The sequence below is a fragment of the Plectrocnemia conspersa genome, unplaced genomic scaffold (assembly GCF_051122295.1).
Source record: "Plectrocnemia conspersa isolate PC_06_02 unplaced genomic scaffold, ASM5112229v1 ptg000012l, whole genome shotgun sequence".
NCBI lineage: Eukaryota > Metazoa > Arthropoda > Insecta > Trichoptera > Polycentropodidae > Plectrocnemia > Plectrocnemia conspersa.
Window position 1 is genome coordinate 3,730,623 of NW_028277176.1, and position 6,451 is coordinate 3,737,073.

Genomic DNA, 6,451 nt, shown 5'->3' on the forward strand with positions numbered 1-6,451 from the left:
CATTTAAAGGAACGGAATTATTTGAGGAAGAAGACAAGAAACAGGAAGACTGTTCGAGTTTTGATTAGATTAAATTTATCATTAAAAACAATCTTCCTGAAGTATACCCAAATTTATCATTAGTTTGACCACCTTAGTAACTATGGCTTTAGCCTATATAGTATAATTTACATATTGTATCAAAATTGCACGTGTCAATTTATAGCGATGTATTTACAATACAACATATGTATGTAGTTTAATTGCTTCTGGTGTATGGACACAATATGATTTCTCGCACCACATTCGTATATAATAGGTATAGACGTATCCTGTTATAGGATCACGTCCCATTGATCAAAATCCAGTTCGCTGAACGAAAATGCAACCGCAATTTTTGCCGTCATTAGGGCTCGTGCACAGTTACGTGATCGGCATGATTCCCGATTTCCTGACGTAAATACGAGAACATAGAATATTTTGAAGAGTCATCCGTGCGTCATACATACATATGTATGTACATACATGTATACATATATGTATGAACGGTATGAAACCCGCTGTCGCCGTACTCGGTAGCACAAAACGCATTCCGAAAAGTTACTAGAAGAAAAAATTGCCCGCATACATTTTCTTTCTACCAATGTGATTTTCGCCTGAGGAAAACTTCAGCTGCAATTTCTCCTATTTTATTTATCTTTCATGCATTTTCTTTATGGAAAATACTAGAGAGCGTTTTCTTTCATAACAATATTGCTTTCGAGGTAGATGACATAAAGTTGAATGGTGTGATGGTTATCCGTTTAAGATTTTCAACACCGGTATTCTGGTATATAAAACATGTTTTAAACCATTAATTCAATCTAAAAAATATTTTGTTTGTATAAATTCAGCGATTCCAAGCTGGAGTAAACACATGGCCCCTCTAGAGAGAGGCTTAGGGCTCGACCACTTTTGTCATCATTATTTATAATTAGGACCAATTCAACGAATTGTAATAATGTTATTATATAATTTGTATTTATACATACTTTGCAAATATTACAAAATAAGAAAAAACATTGTTTCGGAAAACCCGGTCTAAGCAAAATAATTTATAATTAAATCGCTCTTAAACAAAATACTTGGCCTTTGATTTTGAACGACAATAGTGCACATTGTGTACTTTGTTTTTGTATGTAAATACATGCCATTTTTATGATTGTATTTCAATTGCGCTCACTTATATTGTGGTTTACGCGTTTATTTTTATAAAAGCCAAAGGTATTAATATTATTAATTGTTTTTTTTTAACAACTCAAGACTTACACCTGTCAGATTTAACGGAAGATTTAATAAATAAAAATAGAGTAAAAAGAATAGGGCCACACAAAAGCCCTCGTTACGTCTAGAAAAAAAGTTTTTCACATAAATAACACGTAATTACTAAATAAAATAGGAAATAATATTTTAAAGTCACAATATTCCTGTTGCATCATTCGACCTCGAAAAGATGTCCACTAAGCAAATGTAACTTTCTAGAGGCGTATACATATTTCGTCGGTCAAATAAACGAGCGCAATAATTGTTGGATGATCGCTGCATGGTCGTGATTCGTCAGCGAGCTTTGCAACCTTTGATACTTAAGGCTGGTTTCCAATGAAGAGAGGTCAGACACGATCAGATACGGCTCGAAGCCAAAGAGGGACTCCACCATACGATCACCGCAGCAGAGATCACATTGCCGCTGCCACAACCACAAGATTTCTGAGGACCGTCTACAGGACATCATCTATTCGCCAGTTTCTCCACCACTGCTCGGAGAAAAACGATACTCGCACACCAGAGCTTGTCGCAATATATGTAATATTATATAATAAACTAGCTGTCTAATTAGAACGTTTCTTAGTTACACCATAAGTTACTTTATAATTAAAAAAAAATGTTTATATGTTTTATATGTAAATATAAAAGCCAGTTTTAATTACATTTACTAATTAGAAATAAACAATAAACCGAAAATATAGTAGTTGATTGTTAATGATTATTACTTATTTTGCAACTTTGCCCGTTTTGTTGGAAATGTTATTTCAAGCGAAATTTTAAAAATTCTCTAAAAACTACAACTTTAAATTTCCAAGGTTCGCCAAAGTTTAAGTACACTTTTTTTCTGTATAGAAAAGCCAATACAAATCCACATTACTTATATTATATTTAAAATCCCGTAAAAACATATTTTTCTTTAGTAAAAAAAATATTTTTTTTAGGATATCATGATTTTTATACATATTTTGATATGTAATTTACAATTTAAATCGATAAAATCAATTGTGTAGTTCGTTCTCAAGTGAGCCCAAAACTGGGATTTCCCTAATATCGCTCAAATTTCCATACACGTGACAGCTCTTCTGTCTGACAGCGCGCAGTTCGGTGCAATTAAATAAACAGTGAAATATGTTGTAATCACAGCATTTCTCTTACAAAGTGTTAATTGAAGATGATTTCAAATGATGTAGCACTCAAAACTATAAATTATGAGTGTGCCAGTAAGTGTTTTATTATATGAATAATATATCACAGTTATTCTATCAAAATTACTATTGACTTTCTAGGATCAAATATTCAAAGACAAACACCAGTGATTTGGCAATTAAAGATATACATACCAAAGTTAATCAAACATATTACAATGGTAGTAATAATGAAAAATCTCATTAGTGTAAACAAAAAGTTACATTTTACCCACTATATAGTATCGCTTACAGTTAATTTTTAGAAGCAACGAAAGTTCTATTAACATTTATGTATGGCAAGCAATTAAAATATGACGTACAACTTATCAGTTTAAGAAGTGATGCAAATTTATGTGTTTAATCCTCTACAGTACCTTCAATTTCATTTATGGATTATATTAGTAGTAATAACGTGTTCAATGTTTAACTCTTGATAAATGTCTTATTATTTTTCAGAAGCAATGATAGAACAATTTGATGACCTATATGACGACAACGTAGAATTGGAATATATATAAACAAAAAGTTGAAGTCACTGTCAGCAAGTATTATCTTTTTACAATGAACATAACATAAGTTTTATGTAAGTGAATATCCTAAATTTGGCTGTTCTAAAAGACAAATTATTGCACAGAAGAAAAATTTATAAAAACCAGGACATATTTTGCCACATCGGAATTAAAAATAAGCTACTCTTAGATATTTTGGCTATCGATTATTCCAGGTATGCAATCATATAATAATATCATAATCATTGTATAATGTCGCCTATTAGATAGATCCAAGAAACTCCACATTTATAAGCTCTCCGTTGGCTGTCATAGTATATATAGCGTTACCACTACGACTGCACCGATTTGATCGACATTAACTTTCATTCCTTATACATACTAAGGATATATTACACGTTCAAATTTAAAATGTATCTGGTTTATTTGCAATTCGTCAAATCTAACGAATATGTGCATTAAATCAGAAGCAATGAAAATTTTATGTATTGTAAAAGGTAAAACTCACTTTTTGGCCTCGGAGCCTGGCGACGGGAATTCAAAATTTGAAGATTTCATTACGAAGATTGTTCTATGATTGTTTATCTAGATTAATCAATATATTCTTATAATCCTTACACACATTATGTATATATTTCATTTTCATAGTTATAACATACCTGGTTAATTTGCAATCCAAATATTTATATTCAGTCAAATCGAACAACACACATGACAAATTAATGAAATTGTCGGTAGAAAATTTTTGTTATAAATAATAATTATTTAAAACTGTTGTCATGTTGATGTCGGCCATCTTGTTTCATATTTGAATGCTTATTTTTCATTGGTCGACAACAAAAGAATACATTAGCGGAGGCTCGAAAATCATTGTGCCGACTCTATTTTTATTTTTATTAATTATAATTAAATATATTTCTTTTGTTTACGTGTAGTATTATACACCGTTCATACAAAGCGATACGATTTACAAAGTAGAAGATGAAGCTTATAATGTTTAATTTTAAAGTGTGCGCGTCCGGAAGCGGCTTAGAACAATTATATTATAAAAATAGAAAATTAATAGTTTCCAATGGCGTTTTTCTGGCTGCGAAGTCACACTCCTTAGGGTATGAATAACTTATATAGCTAATATTTGATAGTGTTATAAAGACTAATATCTGAAAATTACATAATAAAAAGACAAAGAGTGCAGGAATCGTCGGAGACTTGGCCTTAAACTGTAATACATATTTAACTCTTTTTTTTATTTTTACATTTGGAATTAAATTTACTTGTGCAAAACCCATAAAATTTCATTATAAAAAGTCTTATAATTATGTTTGCTAGTGTGGTTTTGTCTTGTTCAAAAATATGTACCATTTAGGTTGAGTTGTCTCGATGATTGTTATGCTTTTTCCTTACTTAATATTATTATTTTATTAGCATTAGAAACCTGATCTTTAAGTTATGTATAAAACTAAAACTGAAATAAAAAATGTTTTTTGTATCCAAGTTTGTCTAAGCAATATTTATTCCCCGACGTATCGCATTGCCGGTGGCGGAATAAATGCATTTTCTGGTGAATTTGCTAGCATGGTATGAGCACATATTAAAATAAACATAAGTTGTTTTATTATCAATTTAAATAAACCTTTAACAATAAATAGGTTGCAGTTGGATGGCCATTGACAAATAGGACAGGCTACGCTTGGAGCTGCGGAGGTACACTCAGTAGTAAATTATATGTTCTGACTGCAGCTCATTGTACAACAGAAAGAAATTCTAATTTGAAAACGTTTGTGCTTAAAAATAATATAAATAAAACACAAGATTAAATATATTTTTTATTAAAATTAACCTTTACAATTAAATAGGTTGCAGATGGATGGCCATTGGCAGATGAAACAGGCTACGCTTGGAACTGCGGAGGCACACTTATCTGACTGCAGCTCATTGCACAACAGCAATAGATCCTCGATTAAATACGTTAGTGCTTTTAAATAATATAAATAAAACACATATTGATTAAATTTATTTTTAATTTACAGTGTAAATCCAACAGTCAAGTTAGGTACTATTAATTTAAAGGAATCTTCGAATCACTCACAAGATGTAGCAATCGCTGAAATATATGTACATCCACAATATAAACCTCCTGTTAAATACAATGATATTGCATTATTAAGGCTCGCAGAAGAAGCTAGGTAAGAGTTCCATTATCTTTATTTAACCTATTCTCACCATAAATGTCTCTGGCTCTACATATTCTAGCCATTTTCATGCAATGAGATTAGTCTATATCTATAGCTACAGTAATACATATTATAACTCACTTTAGACAGGAAATGTTCATTAATTTAAATATTTTTATTATGTTTGCTTAACTAGTCAAAAGATTAATTGTGAATTAGCCTCAGGAATACAGCAAGTTTTAATTAGAAACAATTTACGGTAGATATTACGGAAATTAAACATAAGTTTAAACCAGGGCTGTGGAGTCGGAGTCGGAGTCGGAGTCGTGAAAAATGAGCAACTCCGACCATTTTTTTAAATTATGAAATTTATGAATTTTTAATTGCGTAATAATGAATGTGTATAGCGTATGAATATTAAACGTGTAGAAAAACACCAAAAATACCTGATAAAATTAAACTTTTTTGAGTCGGAGTCGAAGTCGGAGTAGGAGTCGGAGTGGAGTCGTGTTGTTGGTAAATATCGGAATCGGAGTCGGAGTCGTGTTTTTTTTTAACGACTCCACAGCCCTGGTTTAAACAATCCGAGGTGTATTACAGACATGCTAATAAATAATCAATAAAAATATTTCATGTATTTAAAATATAAAGTCCGTTTTTATTTATTTACAAAAGTAGTATTTTATATGTAAGAAACGTTGTTAATATTTGATAATCCTAAAATGATTGTCGTTTCTTAAGGAATAATAAAATAACTGTATGATTGATACATCACCATTTTTTAAATATATTTTTAATTAGCAAATGCCTCATTTTGTATTATAGAATCACCGAAACAATTGAGATGGCCTGTTTATTACAAAGGAATGATTTCTCCACCACCATACTACCACCAATATACTACCACCAAGCTCTGTATTTAATGGTTTGGTTGGGGTGAAGCAGGAAAATGTAAATATGTTTAATACCTATATATAGCGTCTGGAATAATGAAGTCAAACTCAACAACTGTGTATTTTTAACATTACCTAAAAGTTTAAACAGTAAAAACTAGGAAATACAAATTTACATTTAAATTAAAAAAAACATAAAAGTTCACATTTTATTTTATTTTATGGTGTATTAGTTCCATTCGTATTTTCAATCATTTGCCCTTATGAATTCTAGAATATACAGACAATATAAAAAAATATACGCATTGTTTTAAAAATATACATTAATATTCCACACGCCTCATTTTTATAATTAAATAATAAAGTACACTTTAACACATCGTTTTAAATTATATTTCAGCAAA

At 30.4% G+C, this 6,451-nt stretch overlaps 1 long non-coding RNA gene across 1 annotated transcript; it reads left to right on the top strand.

Annotated features, from left to right (window-relative positions):
- The first annotated feature begins 2,330 nt into the window (after positions 1 to 2,330).
- On the top strand, positions 2,331 to 3,059 carry LOC148227973 (uncharacterized). The gene is made up of 3 exons (XR_015811661.1): positions 2,331 to 2,504; positions 2,571 to 2,650; positions 2,928 to 3,059. It is a non-coding gene; the product is annotated as an uncharacterized LOC148227973 (long non-coding RNA).
- The last annotated feature ends 3,392 nt before the right edge of the window (positions 3,060 to 6,451 follow it).